Raw genomic sequence first — 23,155 nt, forward strand, 5'->3', positions numbered from 1 at the left:
GAACAACATGTGGATCTTAGAAACTTAAAATGCCTAAATTTATTTCTCACTACAGTCTATCATAGGTCAGAAAAATTGATCTGCTCATAATGTGGGAAGGGACACAGGAAGATGGAAAGTCTATTGCTTCTACAATCCCAGAGACAGAGAACTTACCAAACCATGCACTGACTCTTAAAGCTACTTCCTAGAAGTGACAACACTTCTGCCCTGATTTCAGTGACTAAATCAAGTTACATAGCCATGCCTGAGTTCAGCATGGGGAGGATTGGACAATCTCCCTGCAGAGAGAGGCACCATGCACTCGTGCCAGATAATAATACCACACCTGCAATTTTATCTGCTCTGCCAATGGGGTGTAGTTTTCAGAACAGTTTTGTTTGTTTACTGTGTTTTTAAAAACCACCAGCTTAAGAATATCTAGGTACATCAAGGGGGAGAAGGCTTGGATTTCAGGACTTACTCTTTCCATTACGACTACCAGAGTATAGATCCCAAGACCCTCTCTTCCCAGCTTATCAGCACCAGTGAATTTTCCATGCAGATTATCACCACCTCCCCCCAACACCATGGATATTTCATAGTAGCTTTGGGCTCAGGGGAAAATAGCATTCATAATCATCTCTGTTAGGAGACTGGAGATGAGAGAAAGGCGCGATGAACTGCTGGAAATGCCTGTTTCCCTTCTATTAGGTACTTAATGGGATTTGTCATTGGGAACTGCTTTTTACATGAGTTATAGAAAAAAATTAAAAATAAGTTGTCATTTAATATTTGAAATCTCATTCCACTTCTTCCTTTGCTTAATTCTAATAATCTGACCCCAGCTCCATTCGCCAGTGTTTTTATTATATAAGTTATATAAATGATGGGAGGGTATACTGTTTGATGGCTAGCCACTAAGCAGGTGTGGCAATTACAGAAACAAGGAGGCTTCAGTCTGGGAAGTTTTCACAGACAAAGGGGAATCTGACAGACTATGAAGCTTATTCTAAAAATTAAAATGGTAAAGTTACTTGAGGGAAATAAAAAGAATGGCATGCCTCCGTGGAACATTTCTTAAACAACTGTTGTATAACAGGCTCTGTTCAGGGTGTCAGAGAGCCAAAGAAGAGTAATACATGATCTTCCCTTGGAAGAATTACAAACAGCACACCTAGCATGTGGTATGGTTTGGGGAAGCTTGGAGGGGGACTTACCCAAAGGCAAATTCAGCAAACAAAAGAGGCGAGGATGGCCTGGAGAACAGGAAGAAAGGAAGCAGCAGGCCTCCCATGACTAATCAATATTGTATATACCTTAGCTCTGAGCTCCTTTTACATTTCATTTCGACCTCTTCTGGGAAGTGCTGTGTTTTGTTTATCCTATACAAGATAGGATAGTAAATAAATGTGAGAAATATACAGAGGATTGTAGGTTGTATTCTAGTGGCAGATACTAAAGGAACCTGGAAATTTCATCTCTTTAGTGTTAGGGAAATGGATGGCCAGACAGTGACAAAACTGTCTTGTTTTTGTTTTTATTCTGTCACTAAAGGAGGGATGTGGTTACTCTATGACAAAGGCAACATCTTTGCAACCCTTCTGGCCACTCTAATTTAGGCAAGAACCCATCTATGTTGAGTGATCTCTTCCTGTTTCATTAAAAAGGAGTTTGGGGTCAATGAAAAATGCTAATAGCTCTCTGTCATGCTATTAAGTAACTTGGACAGTGCCAGTCAGCCCCTGCAGCAATCTCGGGAGCATCAGGAAGAGTTATATGAGGGAATAAGACATTGTGCTGCTTGAGCCAAATCCACTGTGGGGCACAAAGTAAAGAGCTTGCTGTGTGCAATAAAAGTCTTGATTATAGGCACATATACTGAGTAGTCCTCTTGCCAGCCTAAAAGATGGATGGTCTAATTAGTCTTGTGAGAACTGAGTTAAAGGACAAGCAAAAACATTTGAGGAAAACAGAGCCCTAACTAGGGTCCAGTATGAATAAGTGTTTCTTTAACCTGACCTATATTTCATCTCAGACCTTTCCGCCAGCCAGACCTGAGCCCACACTTCCAAATTCAAAGGTGGTCTCTGCTCAGAATCACCTCCTCAGAGGCTTTGCTGTCAACCCCACTAAGGGTCTCCACCCACCTCACCCCTCTTACACTCCATCCCCGTAGCTGCTGTTTTTCCTAATAACATATGTAACTATCCGTGCTTGCATTACTTACCTTCTGGTTTATTATTTGTGTACCCAACTAACTTATAAGCCGCACGGGGAAAGGAATTACTCTGCTTATTGCCATATCTCAGGTATGTGTTCATTGTCAAAACCCGTATTCACCACAGAAGCATGTTTGGAGCCAACACATTTTCTCTGATGTTTTATATAGCTGAAAGTAGAGAATTCTCTGGACTCCAAATCCCTTCTTCCTTGCCTTTGCCTTTGTTTTTCCTCATATTCTTCATCCTACCATTTTTTTCCTGATCATTGTTTTAATAGAAGTGGCATGAACATATTGATCATTTTATGAGGCAAATATGAATGTAGGTCCTTTGTCTCAGAGGCTGTGTCGGGATCCTTTATGAAGTACCCACTGGAAGATAGTAAACATGCATTCTGGCTGTTGTGTTGGTACCTGTCACCAGCCATGGGGCCCTGGCTTCCTCAGGATCCCAGTGTTCCCTCATTCAGGAGGAGCTTTCAGTGAATCTGTCAGGGCCTTTCACTCTAAAGCCTGCAAACTGTGATGATGTACATCTGGCTGGTTTTTCTTCCCCTCATTCATATCCTAAAAGCGAGAATATCTGAGATACGGATTTTGTATGTTTATTTGTTGTAGGGTTTGGTCTGGTTTGATTTAGTTTTCCTGCTGCTGGGCTAACCAGAACATGAGTGTCTTTTAAGGATCTAGGCGATTTCCCTTCATTCTTGGGAGTTGCTAAGGGCCAGAGAACTAGGTTTGGACATACCAAGCACACAGTGTTCCTTTCAAGAACTTGCTGCCTCCATAGGGCCGGAAAGGAGGTGTAAGAAGTATGAAAATGAATGTGAATGCCTTTTGTATTTATTCTAATTCTAAATTCAGAAAATGGGAGACTATGAGAAGACATAGGGTATTTAATTTATAAGAGTTTCTCTTTAATTCTCCCCTCTGAGTCATTTTCAATTTGTAAAGAGACAAATGTTGCTTCCTCTCTCTCTCCAACCTTCTTTCTTGTTCTTTCAGTGGCTCAAAAAATCTGATTGGGATTATGTCCTTTGTTTCATTTTCTTGATTGAAAGCATAACCAAGTTTTTGTTGTTATGTTTCTTTAAGACAAGAGTATATGTTTGTGCTAATAATGTGTGAGGTGCTCAGCTATAGAAAACTTTAACTAACAAAATTCTTTTTCTTAGTTGTAAACTTTGTAACAGTTCCAGTGTTGCAAAGCAACTCTCTCCTTGAAGAAAATGCTCTCTTTGAAATCTCCAAGCCTAAAAATAGAAAAAAAAAAAAAAAAATCCATTGCAGAGTTTTACTACAATGACATGAAGGAGGAAACAGGATGTTTAAAAGAAATTTTTTCATGTCATTTTATGAAACTAAATTTACTTTCAAATTTTGTGCTTCAGTGCTTTATGTTTGCATTACAAATGTTTCCTTGCATGAGTTGTAAAAAATTCTCCCCACCCTGCTTAAATCACTCATCTATGTTTTGCATTTACTTGGCATCAACTAATATCTTTCCATGGAGGCAGCCTGATTGCTAGCAACATCAAACATTCAAAAGCAAAACAGTATTTTTCAGGAGATCTTTTATTCAAGTGTGGTAGAATACTCTGAGGTTATTCAGGGTTGAGATTTGTGGGAGAGAGGCTGTATATAGAGAATGTTGTTATGTGGGCTTTGTTATTGTCACAGTGATGTTGCAATTCTCAGGAAATGTATGCTAATATGTTTCCACTAGATTTTTTTTAAGGCCTTAAGTACATAAGCCAATGTTGCAACTATTTGGCTACCTAGAAAATAGACCTTACCATTTATAAACTCCTTGTTATTATGTTTAAAAAATAATAATCTCCTAGAACTTTGTATAAATAACAGAGAAATAAACTTAGGCGGTTTACATCTTGGTATTTAGTTTTTAAGATATGTACAAATGGCATACAGGCAGCAGTAAAGAAATATGTGAAATAAACATCCTTGACAAAATTAAGAGAATTTTAAAATACCTATTTCCCATTTTAATTATCTGATTTTAAACAACAAATGTGGAGGTCTGATAGAATTAGATACTTGTAGCAAAAATACCTTTAGGGGTGCCTCGGTGGCTCAGTTGGTTAAGCAACTGCCTTCGCCTCAGGTCATGATCCTGGAGTGCCAGGATCAAGCTCCACATCAGGCTCCCTGACCTCTCCACTCTCACACACACTCTGTCTCTCAAATAAATAAAATTAAAAGCAAAACAAAACAAAAACCTTTAGTTTTTAGCACTTCCCTAATGGTTTTCAAATAGCTTTTAGCCATGAAGTAGACACCGAGATCCAGCCCTTCCCTTTTCAGAAACACAAGCAGAGACCTCCTGATCTAATCCAGCTGGCAGTAGAGAGATTAAGTATGTGTATTCCACAGTTAACTGACGTGAGTCATATTATTGATTACTAATCTTTTCATGGTTATAGCTATATTTATTCAACTATGATATCTCTTTCATTATCATAATTGTTTTCTTTGGCTTGTTCTTTAATTTTTGCATGCAATAACACTTCCTTGTATGTTGGAGTTCCTCAATTATGATTTTCTAACACTTATCCATGTATTCAACATGTATAAAGTGCCTGTGCTTTATAAGACATCCCATGCACCATATAATCATGCAGGCTTCACAGAAGACACAGAGTCCTTCCCAATCCACATGTCATAGATGAAGTACTAGCAGAATGAACAACAGAGTTTAAAATGTTGCTCCATATGGCAAGTATGGCATTGGCACAACTTTACCTACCATGTTGTATGCATCATTATCTCAGAACTGATGGGTTGGAAGTCAAAAGAAGTTAAACAAAAACAAGAACAACAACAACAAAACAAAAAAGCAAAGGAGAGCCTTGGAAATGTATCAAGGGATTCAGCAATGTGATAAAGCAAAGATTAAAGGACAATGGGTTTTTTTTTTTTTTTAGAGATTTCATTTATTTATTTGACAGAGAGAAATCACAAGTAGGCAGAGAGGCAGGCAGAGAGAGAGAGGGAAGCAGGCTCCCTGCTGAGCAGAGAGCCCAATGCGGGACTCGATCCCAGGACCCTGAGATCATGACCCGAGCCAAAGGCAGCGGCTTAACCACTGAGCCACCCAGGCGCCCCGACAATGGGTTTTTTAAACACACCAAGAATTAAATTAAGAGATGAAAATGTTGGGGAAATAAATATATTATAAACCACAGCTTTTAATCATAAAGATTGTTTATAAATCAATAAGTAAATAACACAATGGAAAAAATTAGTAAAGGCAACTGAAAATGAGGAAGAAGCAATTTATCAAAAAATGATTATACAAATACCCCATCCCTAAAAAAATGGAAAAAATTTGAAATTGACATGTTTATGTGTATGACAAAAATTTGATGTTTGAAAAATGTTAAAATCCATTGGTCATAAAGAAATATAAATTCAGAATAAATGAGCTATCATTTTTCTCCTGCAGAATGTTAGGAATTAGAAAGAATGCTATGAATCAGTGTGGTTGAAGAAGTGGGAAAGCTGACATGCATGTGCAGCTGGTGGGGGTATAAATAGCAAAGCCTCTTTGGGCAGTGATTTGAGAATGTCTTTGAAACGCAGCACATTTGCGTATACTTTATCCCAGATATTTCACTTCTAGGAATATATTGTGTGAGACTAACTACAGATGTGCAAAGACATGTGTGTGACCAGGTGTTCATTGCAACATTATTCATGATAACCAAAAAAGAAGGGGAAATCTGGAAAAATAAACTAAAATATCCAATGATCAAATATTAGGTATACCAATTAAATTATGCCCATTGATGGAACACAAATGCTGACATCATAAATCCTGTGATATAAGAATATTTGTAGCAGAAAATGTTCTCTGTGTATATTCCTAGCTATAAAAGGCAGGAAAAATTTCAGACTCGACATGATACTGATCTTTGAAATATGTGTGTACACACATACAGATACACTATAAAAAGAAAAAAGTTATATATAGAAAGTGAAAGTACTAAGAAAACACAGCAAAATATTAAGAGTGATTCTTTAGTTAGATTCTTAAGTAATTTTTTCTTCTGATTTGCATATTTGTTCCACTGAGCAATAATGTTTGTAATTAGAAAAAAAATCATTTCTCCAAATACATACAATATCAGTCTTCTTCAATTATTTGTTTGATTCAGTATTTGTTTGATTTTTTTTTCTTATGTCGTATATATATATGGTTAGCCATAGTAAGGACATCTGTTGTAGCTAGGTACATTTAGGCATTATGGAATCTATATATAATAGCTCATTTACCTGGGATGCAATGATTTAGCAATTCCATTTACCCAAAGAATGGTTAAGAATGAGAAATAATCTATGAAAGCTCTCTATACCCTACATAAATACCACCAAGTTACCTGCCTTATAATCCTGACACTCCAATATGGGAGTTTTCCTTTGGGGCATCTTTATTTTTACTTTAAGCATAAGTCTCATAGGTTTGGTTTTCAGGTTCTCATAGATTTGAATCAGCATATTAGGAAGGCCATGGGGAAAGGTAGAGACAAAGGAGAGAAGAAAGACACTTTGGGGAACGCACATGACATATAAGAAAAAGGCAAAGTTCTTTTTATTTTTTTCTAGTTTTTTAAATTACAGCTAGTTAACATACAGTGTAGTATTAGTTTAATGTCTACAATTTAGTGGTTCTACACTTACATACAACACCAGGTTCTCATCACAACAAGTGCCCTTCACCTATTTCGCCCATCCCATCACTCATCTCCTGTCTGATAACCATCAGTTTGTCCCTAATAGTTAAGAGGCAAAGTTCTTAAAACAGCAGAGAGCGTGTGAGAGGAAACCCGCTTGCAAGTCTCAGGAATCACGCTCTTACATCAGAGTTTAGCCACTGTTAGTCATAATGATTACCCTGAGTCCTGGGGGGCAGTAAGAGGTCATTTTTAGTCTGCTTAGGAATATAAAAAAGTGTGTGCTGCATTTTAGAAAAGTTTTTATTACATTTAGATGGTTTTCTCAAAGGGTAATTTAGCCCTTAGTTACTTGGGTGTTGTTTTGATATAAACAATCTATTTCCTAGGCCAAACCAGTTAAAATGACTGGCTGTATGTATATATTCTCTGTTGCTGCGTGTATATATTCTCACCGAGCAAAAGAATCACCTGAAGCATGCTTTACGTTTGGGATCGTAAAATACCAACGTGTCAGTGAGTGTGAGAGTTGATCTTAGAGATGCTGGAGATTAGAAATATGACAAAATAAGGATCTTCTAGATCTTAAAGATCCTTTTAGATCCATTTTAATCTAAGTTAATTATAATATTTAGGAAAGCAAACAGTTACCAAACTATATCTGCTTTCCCCATTGCTACCAATTATCACCTAACCAAGTTCAATCAGTCTTAGGTCAAAATAGTTAGGTACTTTCATTTATTTCTGCCATATTAAAAACACTAAATGCAAAACAAGGTTATAAAAATTGTAACAGCTTCTTAATATCTAATCAGAATGTCTCTGTGACTGTAGGTGTAACTTCACTTAGAGATGATGAGAAAAGTCAAATTTGAGGCTTCCCTAAATATAAGGGCTCTGCAAATGGCTCTTCTGCTTCTCCCTTCACCACTGTCCCAAAGAGCAAAGAAGACTAAAGTAGTTCACATATAAAGGGGATGAGAAAAAGAAAAGATAAAATCCTGGGCACGAGATACCTCAAACCTTTGAATGCCTACAATGTTATCCCTTAGACGGAGGATCTGAGAGTTTAATGTCCCTTAGGCTGATAGACCTGATCAACTGGTCCTTCATTTCCTGTCACTCACCCCTGCCTTCCTCTGAACTCACTAATCCCATGGAACCTCTCTTTTGCCCTGTGGCCTTTAAACATACTTTCACTTCCCTGGGAGCTTTCTACATCCATCTCACCTTTTTACTTCCTTCAGGTGCTAGTTAGTCCTCATTTCCCTTAGCAATCAAGCCTTGTTTAGCTGCCTTTCTTACTATCCTATCACAGCACTTTCTCCACTGAATTGTGGATTGTCTACTTCTTATCTGTCTCCCCTGTAGACTTCTGAAACACTGCTCTGGAACATAAAATACTAAGTTCAGTTAATGAGGAAATAATAATCAGCAAAAAAAATCCATAGAATAGCATGGAAAACTGATAGATGGTTCTTGAGAGAGGACATAGAACAGGAAGTTCACCCTTTTCAGGTCACAGAAGCCAATATATCTTTGAAGTGATTGTTGTTAGGTTAGTCCCTGTCATTAGTCTCCTCCTAGCATATAAATTTATTGAGAGGTCATTGAAAATGAAGTTTCATAGGTGTTTTCTGTACTATTATCAAAACAATCTATAAATTATTTGTGACATTTTAAATGTTGGACCTTGAAGTAGAACCCATTGCAAATTTCTCATCCTTAACTCTGAATCATCCAAACAGAATAGATTACAATTTAATTATAACTAAAAGATTTTAAGGTAATCAAAATGACATTTTATAAGCAGCTATTATACTGGAAATAAGTGATGGGTTCTATGAAATAGCAGTAGGCAAATATTTGTAAGAGTTTGTATCTTTGGTTAGTTATTTTTACCTTTGAAAGTAGAAAAATGGTCTAAAATGGCCCACAGCACAGAAAATTGTTATAATTCCCTACATGACACTCTCCTGCTGTGCTATAGTTTTTCTGGTGGAGGTTTCAAATTTTTTTGTTTAAAAAATTTTTTTCTACATTTGTCTTCTCTATTTTTGAGGGTTAAGGGTTATATTTTTTCCACAAACCACTTGAAACACAAGAATTAGAATCATAAGGTTAAATCCAGTCAAGTCGTGTTGGTGGGAAACTGCTAAATTCAAATTAAAATTTGGGGTTTTTATTGTATATGTGATATACTGAATTATCAGCCCAAAACCATAATCAAGAAGAGAAAATGCAGAGGTGACTGAATTTACAAAATACAAGAGCAACAGACATACATTTACCCAGGATCCAAGATGAGTAAAATTTGCCAAGTTATAAAACATGTCCAGGCTATGTAATTTCTATTTTGCTTTTCCTAGGGGGATCTGTTTCTCTTCGTTGATAAATTAGAGAATTTTTTGTATCAGAAATTTAAGAGAGTCACAATGACTGTGGTCAAAGCAAATCTGATATCATCTCAAAACGTGTTTCATATTTCTGATGTTTTAGACAGTCCAGTGGACATATGTACAGCATTTGAAAAGATTTTCCAAGTCTTGTCCCATAATTAACTTGCAAAAGCAAATAACTACATTAATGTTAGCTCCTCAAAAATACATCTTCAAGACTTATGTTTTAGTTTGGTACCTCCTGCTCTTAGGGAGAGTCAGTGCAAGAATTGTCCATTTGTCCAACATTTCTGAAACTTTTGGGCAACCATAAAGATCTTTTATTTTAGGAGATAAATGCTATTTCCACATGAGTTTAGTTCTAGGAAAAAATTTGCATGTACAGATGATTTTGTACATCACATAAGGAAAAGAGGCAGTGTAATCCCCATATTTTTCTTTCTGCCTTAGCTCCCAAAAATGAAGAATCAGAATCAATGCCAGAATATGATAAATCTGCTTTATCATCGGCTTCTTCTTCTGTCTACCCTAGTCCACATTTTTTAGTCCCGTATCTGTGTTGTAACCTACCAGAAAAAGTCATCACTATAGCTACATTGTGCTCTATACTAGGAGGGTATGGGAGCTAAATGTAGCCTGTGATCAACCCAAAGTTCCCACCCAAATTTTCATAAAGTCACCAGTAAGACTGGAGGTAGTGCCAGTACCATAACGCCTTGAAAAATAGGAAGAACATAAGTCATTAATAAATATAATTGTTAGTTTTAATATAAATGCAGCTCTCTGGAAAAAGGATTGAGTTATTTATTGTCAGAAGAAAGTCAATATGTGTCTCTGATTTCTGTGTGTATAAAATACATAAAACAAATATAACTCAGACACATCCTGAATTCCAAACATTTGTGGAATAATTTCACTGTAAAACTATTAGCATATGTATGCCTATCTTATACCATGGCTCTGTTTTCTGTTTAATTATCATGTTCAGGAAAGAACAGCCCTTTCAGTGGACTTGTAGAGCTGTGTCAAGGAGAGAAGTAAGAAACATGCAGTTTCATTTACTACTCTATTTTTTGTCATTTTAATGAAACGGAATTGTAAATTAAACCACTAGAATGTGCAGTTTTGCAGATTTTATTTTATAGTATTGAACTATCAGACATTTATGTTGTCTCTAAAAACAAATCAATAATGGATTAACAAAATGTAGGAAGGTCACATAGCTTTATATGTGTATACAGCCAAACGTAAATGATATATTCTTTAGAATTAGGAAGATTTGTTAACTACTCAGTCAAAATGGAATTGAGCATGATGCCTTTTTAAAGACCTAATGAAGCAAATATAATTCCATTATATTTTGTGGGTGCTGTTTCCCTAGTGAACTGTTAACTTGGAACTTCAGGGTAAAAAAAAATAATAATAATAAGTCACTTACAATATCCATTTGAGTTTTCATTAAAAAGTAGCATTATAGTATGATTAATAAAATTACCTACAAAATGATATAGTAAAGTTTTCTGGGTGCATATATACATAGGGAGATATTCTAAGTGAGGGGATTTGAGGTGATACTTTTTATTTTTGGTTTTCTGTCATTGCTTGAATTCTTTATCAAAAACCTGTATTATTTCCCCCCAAACAATAAGAACATGCTGGAAATCGTTTATTTGGCTTATGGTTGTATTTTTAATCATAAAGCATCCTACCATGTCAAGAATATCATATTTGGCTTCAAGGAACCAGAATAGGGTAGTGGAAAGAGTATCAGATTCACTTCTAACCCAACCTCTATCATGATCTTACTACATAACAAAATTACCTCCAACATTTAGGTAGTGCTAACTATGTGCCAGGATCAGTTTTAAGTCTTCCTTAAGGTGAGGTGGTTTTTATTTTCCCAATTTCACAGATAAGGAAAATGAGGCCCATTTAGGGCCTCATACAGGTAGGAGTTAAGTGACAGAATTTGAATTTGAACCTAGATTCCAGAGTCCTTGTTTTTAATCATTAGTAATATTCTGCCTCTCACCTTAGGAAAGCCACTTTGGAGCCTGTTTTCTCATTTCAAAAATTAAGGTATTGGCTCCAAAATGTTCTGGACACTTCGCTTGGAAGCAGCAGAAAAAATCGAGTAGCAGGGGAGCCGTGAGCGATCCTTCCCTGTTGAAGTTCCTTACAGACTTCAGCAGATGTTTTCTCTAGTCATTGTCTTACATTTAAGTGTATCCGAGATTTGCAGAAACCAACAAGAGTGCAATTAAATATGACACATGTTTGAGAAAAGTGCAAACATCACATACTGCCGGAAGGGTGGACGCACCCAGTGCAAGAGTTTAATTCTGAGAAGTCTCCCAGGTGGAACAAAAAACAGATGTAACAGGTATTTTGCCATTATACATCTTTCATCAGGTGTCAGGAATAGCTATAACATTTATGAGCTTTGACCAGAAGTATGAAAACTGAAGGAATGAGAACAATCCTTAAGAGATTGTAGCATGTGTATCTTCCTGCTGGAGGATATCCCAGCTCTGGGAATATTAAATGCAAGGTGTAGAAGGTGAAATGCTTGATGAATTGATCTCTGGGTTCCAGTTTTTTGGGGAATATAGAATAAATAATTCAGAAATGGGAGTAGGAAAGAAATCTTTTTATTGTAAATAAAGAAGAAGCAAACCCATACCTGTAAGGTAAAAATGGTAAAATCTGTGAGTTCAAGAATACAGGTAGAAGAAACAAGCTCTCATCCAATAGCCCTTAACCATTAGCATTTAGATAAGGAAAAGAAAGAGGAGCATAGTTTAAGACAGTTTTTATGTACATTTACCTTAGACTTTAGAAAGTCATTTTCAAGATGTTTAGAGAAAGTGTATTATTTCATACAAACGTAATGTTTTAACACAGCACAAATTTATTCTCTTAATAGTTCTAAAGGTCAGAAGTTTGGAGTAGGTCTTACAAAATTAAAATCAAGGTGTTACCAGGGCTGCTTTCCTTCTGGAATACTCCAGGGTAGAATCTGTTTCCTCACCTTTGCCAGCATCTAGAGACTGCCCGTACTCCTTGGCCTTTGGCCCCCTTCTCTGTACTCAAAGTGCACCACTCCAACCTCTCATTGTCATGTTACCTTCTTCTGACTGACTCTACTGCTTCCTCCTTTTTTTTTTTTTTTAAGATTTTATTTGAGAGAGAGGGAGCACCCCCATGTTCATGTGAGCAGAGGGGGTGGGGCAGAGGGAGAAAGAGAAGCAGACTTCCTGCCGAGCAGGGAGCCTGATGCAGGACCTGGTCCCAGGACCCTGAGATCATGATCAGAGCTGAAGGCAGAAGCTTAACCCACTGAGCCACCCAGCTGCCCCTCTACTGCCACCTTCTTATAAGAATGTTTGTGATTACATTGGTTCTGCCCAGATAATTCAGGATATTCTCCCATCTCAAAATCCCAAGATCCCTTTGCCATGAAAGGTAACCTAGTCCTACATTGGGAGGATTAGGACATAGAATCTTTGGGAGTGGGGAGTAGCTAATTATTCAATCTACTGAGACATCTTAAAATCCTAAAGGGGTATAAAACTCAATAGAATGGGAGCCCGTTAAAACTGAAATTTTAAAATAATGGTGAAAGATCCTGAATTAGCTAGGAAACCCTGACCTATGTGCTGCAACCACAAATAAATACTACATCTCAATGGCTTATTGTATAAATAGCATTGCTTGCTAGTGAAGAATCTGTGAGTGGTCCTGTGACTCAGCGACTCATAGAGCCAGGGTGGTCTCCTCTTAGGAATCTTCCATCTCAGTATGTGCAACCACTTTTGCAAGGAGAGAGATGGATGGCTGTGTGGGAGCTTTTCACTGCCTTGGCCCCAAAGTGACGTATGTCATACATCCCTATGTCATATGGTCTACCTACCTGTAGGGAGGCTAAGAAGTGCAGTCTTCACATGTTGAGAACCAGATACTGATGTGACTTGTGACTCTCGTGTTACTGCCTAGGATACCCCACTCTAGTGAGAAATTGTGAAAATAGCATCAGCAAGTTAAAAATTAAAATGAGCTGAGGCTATTGACAAATGTGAAGAGTAGTCCAATAAAGAGATGGGTTTTTGGTTTTGGGGTTTGTTTTTGGGGGTTTTTTGTTTGTTTGTTTGTTTGTTTGTTGTTTTTTTTGTTTTGTTTTGTTTTTTTTCTGGATGGAGAGTGATGTTCAATTTAGGAAGAAAAGAGCCAGTACTTGGGAAAGATGTGATCATTTTAGCAAGTGGCAGGGCAGCTAAGGAGAGCACAGGAAGAAGGAGGACAGACATTGTTTAGAGGTCCTTGCAGTTCAGGAGTGACGAGAAAAGCATAGCTCCTGGGATGGGTTTCCTGGCTATGCTGATCATAGCCCAGGAGGCAAACAAGTCTGCTAGTGAGATCTCCAAACTGTGGAGGGTGATCTAAAGATCTCTGGTGAGTCGAAAAGGAACTAACGTGCTGGGTCTGCAGATACCATCTTAATTTTTCACAAGGATGAAAGGTAGATTCGGAAACCTTCATACCAGTGAGCTTGATGATACTCTTACCAAATTCTCAAATGGATTATTAAATAGATGGTGAATCCCAAGAAGGCAAAGTGATGTCAATAGGGCCAGTATAAGGTAATAAAACACTTCTTTCTTTTCTTTTCTTTTCTTTTCTTTTTTGAGAGTGCAGATGCTGGTAGATGAGGGATAGTGTGGTTACATCTAGATTTCACTAGAGCCAAATCATGAAAATCCTTATGAGCTATTCTAAGAGATTTAGATGTTTTCTTGAGAGCAATTTGGACTTATTAAATAAGGATGTGAAATGATTAGATTTACCTTGTAGAAATACCACTATCTCCGCAGTGCAGAAAATAAGCTGAAGGAGCCTAACCCCAGGCAAGCTACCAGGTGACAGGTGATGGTGGGCTGAAAAAAGGAACTGCACTGTGAACAGACAGCAGCTAATGAATTTAAACAATCTTAAGTTGGTAAAATGGACAAGGTTTGTCATTAATAGAATGTAAGGGGAAATATGGGGTACAATATCACACACAACACTCCTGACTATGACTTGAGCAACCCAGTGGATGGTGGTACCATTCCTTGTTAAGAGACCACAGGGGGACCTGGGAGGATCATGATAAACTTAGGTTGCTGTAGGGTGATACAGTGGAGATGTCCAGAGTCCTATAGGTAAGCTCTGGAACAAAGAAGGGATCTACAGAAGAGATAAGGACTTAGGAGTCATGAGCTTGTAGATAACAGAGCCATAAGGGTGTATGAGATCATCCAGAGAGAGACTGTAGGTAGAAAAAAGGGTGCTTGGGACCAAACTTTGGGGAACATTGACATTTCAGGATTTCATGGGCAGAAGAGATCAAGAGGGTATAGTTGAAGGCAGTCTGGTATCCTAGAAGCTAAAGGAAAATTTTCAGAGAGACAGCAATCAGTAACGGCAAGTGCCAAGAAAAGAGCCAGGTGTTAAGAGGCCAAGAAAGTGGCTCATGAGCTGGAAAGTGCATAGCAGATAGCCGCCGAAGACAAGAGCACTCCAATAAAGTGAGGGGTAAAGTCATGTTATAGTGCTGAGAAAGGAGACCAAAGGGGTAGAGATACGGAAGACAGAAATGAAAGGATGCCCTGAGGTCAAGGGCAGTGTTTTTATGTTCAGATGGTAATGGAAAGAGTCAGTGGAGAGGAGGGGGTAGAACAAACTTGGTAAGTAAGTAAACTGAGCAGAGACCCAGCCAGTTATATCCCCTGGGCCATTTAAGCAAAAAATGTCAGTATTTTGTGAAAAAAAACCGCTAAGCTATGTGGATTTCCTACTGATTATGTTGTGATGAAGCTCAGGGTAGCCTTCTACTATCTCCACAAGCCAGTCAAGCCTGTGGAGTTACTATTTTTCAATGAACGAAAAATATATACACAATTATATTGAATTAAGTCTTTAGTAGCTTCTCAGAAACACTTGTGTTTTAAAATCTTCTGGCAGTTCAGCACTACACGAATTTTCTTAGTGACTATTTCTCTGAAAACACTTTAAAATGCAATTTGCTGCTGTGATCAGCAATAGGGGAAGGCTGTGAAATTTGCACTGTTCTAAATTCCATTCCCCTTGATCTGCTGTGCCTGGACTCTAATTTTTTTCAACCATTTATCTTCTGGTAGGACTTTTTGGCTGCCGTGTACATTGCTAGTGGTTTTATTTGATCACTGGCAACAAGCTCTGATATTCTTTTTCTGATATTGAGCATTTCAAGCAATTCCCTAATGAGTCTGCCTCTGGAGCTCCAGTGCTGTTAACTTTGATACATTTCCTATTGTGAGAATAAGCTTCCAAAAATAATTGACTCATTTTCCTTAGGGAGTCTCCATTTTTATGGAATTTTATTATTTCTAAGTTGTAAATTTTAGTTTGCCTACCCAGATCTTCTCCGGTTTAAGTGACATTTGAATACCAGAGACTTGGGGACTTGGATGCATTTATTTAGCGAACATGTATTGAGAAGTACTATGTCACATGGACCTGGGTGTTGAGGTGCCAGACTCGTAAGAGGCTCTGCACAGAGCAGGCATTTAAGACCAAGTCAGACAAGTAAGTCTGTGGTTACCATTCACTGAGATACACCCTGAATTGTGCTGTGGTCCACACCAGGAAGGACATGCCAAAGGGAATGATCCTCGAGTTCGGTTTTGAAGAATGAGTAGGATTTTAGTCAAATGAAGAAGGGAGGGAAGATCTCTGTCTGGAGAACAAAATGCTTATCTAAAAAATAGCCTGTATTTTACATAAAGTAGCTGGGGAGTCTGTGAAACGAGGCAGTTAGAAAAATGATGGCAGAGAGAATGCCTCACTTAAGAACACCAACCTCGTCCTAGAATTATGGTCTCTATTCCTTTTCTTCAATCAGCCACCTACCTTTCTCTTGATAATCTTCTAAATCCCAGCTGTGTCTATAATGCCTCCCGTAAGAACTCTTCGGTGGCACAGCATTGACGTGTGATGACATTCAGACCCTAAATCCAGTCTTCATGGGCTTAAGGCCTACTGCTGATACTCAAAACCCTACCCTTTCTTTCTTCAAGGGGTCCAACTCATTGTGCTTTCTTCTTACCTTGTCCTGCCATCCACCAGGCAGAAATAATCTTTCTTTCTGTCTGCCACCATCACATATTTTTGATCTGCTCTTGTAACACCAAACCACACTCTACCACATGACATGGTGCTATGCTTCCAGCCCCAAAGTGACCGGCCACTGCTGGGTACAGAGATCACCCTGTTTGTGGCATGAATCAATGAATCAAAGAATGCTTATGAGAATTAAAAGCAGAATCATTCTTTTCCTTAAAGAGATTAAAGTCTTACTGGGGAGCTAATACAGGTAGACAAGAGAACTAAAAATGTTCATTTATAAGACAATAGAACAATAACTGTCAAAAAGCATATAAATGCAGTGTGTGTCACAGCGAAAGAGGAATCCTGTAAACGGTGTCAAAAGAATCCTGTTTCCCAAAATGAGATCCCAGGATTGTAGCTTAGATAGACAGGTGCCAAAAGAAAGCACTTTGGCTGTGAAACGTACTTCAGTGACATCTGAAGGTCAGATTATGAATGCAGAGTCACGGACTGGAGTCTGTGAATAGTCCCAGCCCACCTCCGCAAGCCTCTCCCACTGGCTCTGCACAAAAACAGAATGGGACTGCAGGACTCTGCAGAGCAGATCATCTGCGCCGATAACAGGCCTTCAACTAGTTTTAATTTACCTTCCTATTGAAAGTCTGTTTTCCTAGTGGTGGTTATTAACGTGGCGAAGAAAAGGACTGCATTTCTTTTTTTGTCCCAACTTGAATATTGTAAGAGCGTCTGCTGAGAGGAAAGAAAATGAACCCAAGCCATCTTTCTGTCTCAAATCAAAGAAATATTTTGTGATAAATTGGACTGCCATTCACACTTACTATTTTCAGATGTCATACAATAGAAATAAGGTGTGCCATGTAGGTTTCTCCCCCTAAAATTCAAAGTTAGCCTGTGAAGCTATACAGCTAGCTCTTCAGTCATATTATAGATTTAGTGATACTGATTTTGTCTTCAGACCGCATGGGAAGAAACAGGGATGAATCAAATGACAAGCATGAGGAGAGATTCATGAGGCATCCTGTCCACCAGCAAGCCTGGCCAGCTGCCACATCCAGAACTGGTTCAGTTGTCTCTCATTTCCGTTCTGTATCGGAAGCTTAATAACTTTCCTTGAAGGAATATTATATACATCATTGCAAATATTATTCATAAATTTTTCATAAGAAGAAAAACCCTATCCTGGAGGCTTTCAGTCCTAACTTGGCTGTGCAGTATACCAGCCCATCACGTAAAATTTCTTCCCTGCTTCAGGTGTTCATGCTCAGAGCTGTTAAATTTCAGTTCTCTGTATTATGTAAGTTAATTCATCGAAATCCTGGTCCTCCTTTAAAACTTCATGTTTTGTTTTCATTTCTATTACCTTTAATTTCATATTGTCTGAGTTTAAAATGGAAAGGAGACGTAACTTGGCAGACCTTGAGCAACACCACAGGAGCTGTTCCGGGTCTCATTTTGTACGCACAAAGTCACCTGTCTGGGTCCTAGATGAAGACAGGCCTTTGGGACCAGACCAATTTTGTGACTTGGTAAAACCCACTTGAGAATTATTCTGTCTGGATTCTGAATTTAAGCTAAACATAGACCTCACGTACTCGAACTTTCTCTTGGGAATCTGGTAGACTGATGGATGCAGCATGTGGGAGCATGGGGGAAAACCATAGTGCCATGTATTTTCTTTCTTGTCGCTGTGAGTATGATGACCTTTTTCAAATTCTGTCTCTTCAAGGTGCACTTAAAGGCTTTGGGGGATTTGACACGCATAAACACCAAATGCAAAGATCACAAGCAAAATAAATGTATAAGACTAAAAATAGGAAAAACAGGGCCAGTTGCATAATGCAAAGTATTACCCTGACACTGTGACCATGTTCTGCTCCCCAACCATTTATAAAAGGTTCACTATTTAATTGTTCTTTTCTAGTAGTTTCTATAGGTAGAATTTTTTTTCACATATTAGGTACTTAATAATTTTTAATTATTTAATTTTAATTCCAGTATCGTCAACATACAGTGTTATAATAGTTTCAGGTGTACAATATAATGATTCAACAATTCTATACATTACTTGGAGCTCATCATAGTAAGTGTACTCTTAATCCCCATCACCTGTTTCCCCCCGCCCCACCTCCCCTCTGGCAACCACCCTTGATCTACATGTAAGAGTTTGGTTCTTGTTTGTCTCTTTTCCTTTGTTCATTTGTTTTGTTTCTTAAATTCCACATATGAATGAAATCATATGGTATTTATCTTTTTCTGACTGACTTATTACTTAGCATTATACCCTCTAGATCCATCCATATTGTTGCAAGTGGTGAGATTTCACTCCTTTATATGACTGAGTAGTATCCCATTCTTTTTTTTTTTTTAAGGAAGGAGTTTTATTTTATTTTTTTAAAGATTTTTATTTATTTATTTGACAGACAGAGATCACAAGTAGGCAGAGAGGCAGGCAGAGAGAGAGGGGGAAGCAGGCTCCCTGCCGAGTAGAGAGCCTGGGATCATGACCTGAGCCGAATGCAGAGGCTTTAACCCACTGAGCCACCCAGGCACCCTGTATCCCATTCTTCTTAATCCATTCATCTGTGGATGGACACTTGGGCTGCTTCCATATCTTGGTGATTGCTGCAATAAACGTAGGGGTGCTTTTGTAGTGAATATTTTAAAACTATTTTTAAATTTGAAGCCGGGAGAATCTTGAAGTAACTCATTAAATATTTCTAGTGGTCTAAAAAAGTATGTACTTTTTCAGGAATGCCTTGCTTTCAAGTTGTTTTTGTACCATTAGTATCTTTTTAAAATATGAAATAAAAAACAGGTAAATGATGAGTTATATAACATTTTTATTAAATAACTCAATCTCTAAGGTATAAGAGTTCTAGTTCTTAGTTTCTTTTGTAAGAGTTTGGCATTTTAAGTGCTTAAAGGAAAATAAAAGGATTTTATTTGGGTATTAATGTAAACACCATCTTTTGTTATGGGATAATATCATTAAAGTAATACAAAGACAGTTTATTGAATTTTAGTTTGTTTTACCAAAAAGGCTATAACAGAAAATATAAGTGCCATATAGACCAGTTAGCTTTTCAGTATTGGAAAAAGCCACATGCTTTAAATGTACACACTCTTATTCAAGCTTTCCTTCTTCTAACAAGTGTTCATCTCTTGGGGTGCTGGTCCTGTGAAAATGACTGGACAAAAATCTCACCAAGATAACACAGCAGAATATTAATCCTCAGAAGCGTTTTCATCTATTAAAGAGAGGCAATATTTTAATATATTTATTTGCTTGGCTTAAGTTAAATTTAACAATAAATCATCTGACTATGTGATCCTTAAGTTATTTTAAAATCCCATGTTAAGATATCCCATATTATCATCTTGCATGATTTTTACCAAATGTGGATCATCATGTGATGAGCAATACACTTCCATTACCCCAGAAGGTTCCTTGTGCTCCCGAGTATGCAATCCGCTTCTCCTACCCGTGGCCCTGGGGATACTAATCTGTTTTCTCTCACTATAGTTTAGCCTTTTCTAAAATTTTATTTACATGGAATCATTCAGTATATAATCTTCTGTTCTAGATTTTTTTTTTTTCACTGAAAACAGGGCTTTATAGATCCATCCATGTTATTACATATAGTCCTTGACTTTTGAATTCTGAGGGGTATTCCATTTTATACCATAGTTCATTTTTCTAGTCACCAATTGATGAACATATGGATTATTTCCAGGTTGGGACTATTATAAACAAAGTTGCTATAAATTTTCATATGTAAGTCTTTGTGTGAATATATATGTTTTTATTTTTCTCAGGTAAATCTCTAAAATATGAATGGGTGATTGCATGGAAAAGATTATCTTTAACATTATAAGAAACTGCCACGTTGTTTTCTAAGTGGCTGTTCCATTTTGCATGGCCACCAACAGTATATGGGAGTTGCAGCTTCTCCATACAATTAAGCCACATCTCTTACTGTTAGTCTTTTTTCAGTCATTCTGGGGAATGTAGTGGTATCTGGTTGTGGTTTTAATTTTATTTTCCTAACAACTAATGAGGCTGAGCTTCTTTTCATGTGCTTATTTGCTATTCACATGTCATCTTTTCATGAAGTGTCTGTTCAAATCCCTTGCCCATTTTTTTTATTAATCAGACTGTTGTCTTGTTTAGTTGTATGCATTTGTTCCATTTTTTTAATTAACATATAATGTACTATTAGCCCCAGGGGTACAGGTCTGTGGCATTTGTTCCATTTTTTAATACAAGTCCTGGTTCAGATATTTTGCAAATATTTTCTCTGAAGCTGTAGTTGTCCTTTTTTTTTTTCCCCTCAAGAGAAGTTTCCAATAATAACAATGTCTAAAATTAGCAATTTTTTTCTTCTATGGGTCATGCTTTTGGTAGCATATCTAAGAATTCTTTCATACCCTGAAGATTTTCTCCTGTGCTTTTATTTCTAAAATGTTATAGTTTAGTTCTGGCTTCCAGATCTAAGACCTACACAGTGCCAATCTCTTGTCCTTGCTTATTTGAAACCCTTTCTGACGCTTCCCATTTGGTTCTTTGCTTACTGATCTACCTTATTTCTGATTTTGCACCTTCTGTTCAGAATATATTCAGTTGCCTTTCCTGGGAATCCCCAGTTCAAGTCCTATCCCATGTCTTCCTGGAACTCAAAAGACATTAGAAATCCCCTGTTAATTGTCTTTTTCTTTTCCTTTTGTTTTTCTGTAGCATTTCTAAGAATATTCCCTTGGGTGTCATGTACATACCTTTTTCATACCACCCTGCAGGAAAAAAAAGGCAAATATTTTATTTTTTTGCCTGGTGAAATATGTGAAAATTCAGGTTTTCATTAGATTTAAATTTGACTAGAACTTAGTGTAAATGTTTAGCAAATTGCATTATTTTTAATTTAGTAACACTGGAAGATTTATTTAGCCAATCCTTTACATAACGATAAGATAGAAAGATTTTTTTCCCCCTAGGTCATGTCAAACATAGTCTTCCTGTCTGGTTAATTGCCCCAGCAAATATGTAATTATTTAGCAAGGTTATCTTCAAGAATGAAGTATTTCTGATCATCTTTCCCCATATGCTTGCTCTGGTGCCCATAATGTCCTCTGCAGACCTTTGTTCTCTCTCCTGTAAGATCACTTTTTACCACTGCAGTATAAACTCCTTAAGGACAGGATCCTGATCTTCTCTAACACCATTATTGTTTGGTACAAATCCAGAAAATGTTTGCTGAATCAGTGATTTTACCCTTTCTTTAACATTCCCAGGGGTAGAGGTTCTGTCATCTCCCTATATGCTAATATCCTAAAAATCCCTATAGACAGGAATTCTGCTGTCTCATTTGCTATATAATTTAAACATACTTTCATCAACATTGTCTTTTTTCTTACTCATAATCACACCAACTAAAATGTTTATCCATTGATTTTCACTCTCTTGCATACTATTGACATTTTACTAAACGCAGTAGATGCTTTTGAGTTTTTAGTAAATGATGATCGTTTTTTGTTTGTCTGTTTGTTTGGGCCTTATCTTTCTGCCATTTATCTTTTAAAACAAGAAGAATTTTCTTTTTCATAAATCATCTTCCTCAACCATTATTAGTTCAGCATGTGTGGAATTCATTGTTATTGTTTTGAAGAACTTTGGTTAGACCATTTTTAGAGAAAAAAAATAGATATTGGTATAAAAACGAGCAGCTGCTCTTCTACTATGATCAAACAAGAATAAAATTACTTTTAGTATGAACAATTAAACTTTATTTTTTTAAGCTTTTTTTTTTTTTTTTTTTTTTTTTAAGAAGAGAGGGAAGGGACAGAGGGAAGGGGAGAGAGAGAATCTTGAGGAGGCTCCATGCCAAGTATGCGGCCCAGTGCGGGGCTCTGTCTCACCATCTTGAGTTGATGACCTGAACTGAAATCAAGAGTCAGACACTTAACGAACAGACACCTCGATACCCCCAGAATTCAACTTTATTTTAAAGAAAATACTGAACACTCATTTTAAAACATTACTGCTTAGTATATTGTTTGGTAATATGACAAAAGTAGGATCTGGAATATGAGAAAAACTGTCCAGAATCGTCAGGTTACCTGATTAGGTTTTAAACAATAACTTCATTATTTAGTATATGGCGTTTTAATGAGATGCACATATCTATTCTATAGTTAATATAATGGTCTACAGAAATATTCAGAAAATAAAACCAATTCCTTATCTGCATAGTGGTTGTTTTGCCTATTGTTGTATTAATAGAATCAGTCACCAGAATAACTAATTTGCAGAAAACCTGAACTAGTTAGCTTTAAAGAAGTAATTGGTTCTGAGGTTACAGCTGGAGAGGTCCTAGTAGAAGACTTGCCCCTTCTTTCTCAAAGACGCATTTTCTCCCACTAAGGTTTTCCCAGAGGCAGTGGTCACCCTTGGTTTAAACAAGCCAAGTGGTGAGGACGGCACAACTTCTCCACAAAATGACATCACTGCCTATTTAATAATCAGACCACACACTGCTATCATGTGGGATTCCATAATTACTCTGATTTTTTCCACATGGATCAAATCTTAATGACCTTCTCTTCCATTAGTAATAAGTATTATTAAAATACTCAAAGGTGGCCTCCACTTTCCTTTTTTTAGTATTTGTTGAGTTGCTGCTTGTGTAGAAAACAGATCCTCTTGTCCCTTTGTGTTATTT

General features: G+C 37.2%; 1 protein-coding gene and 1 long non-coding RNA gene across 4 annotated transcripts in view; one reads left to right on the top strand and one right to left on the bottom strand.

Moving 5' to 3' along the window:
* FER (FER tyrosine kinase) overlaps window positions 1-23,155 on the top strand; it is a 473,779-nt gene that overhangs the window by 398,764 nt on the left and 51,860 nt on the right. The window lies entirely within an intron of this gene.
* Window positions 22,277-23,155, bottom strand: part of LOC132028836 (uncharacterized) — a 49,119-nt gene continuing 48,240 nt past the window's right edge. The window contains exon 5 of the long non-coding RNA XR_009407564.1: window positions 22,277-22,374. This is a non-coding gene — a long non-coding RNA (uncharacterized LOC132028836). The remainder of the gene's footprint in view (window positions 22,375-23,155) is intronic.

This window comes from Mustela nigripes, chromosome 12 (genome assembly GCF_022355385.1).
Source record: "Mustela nigripes isolate SB6536 chromosome 12, MUSNIG.SB6536, whole genome shotgun sequence".
Classification (NCBI taxonomy): domain Eukaryota; kingdom Metazoa; phylum Chordata; class Mammalia; order Carnivora; family Mustelidae; genus Mustela; species Mustela nigripes.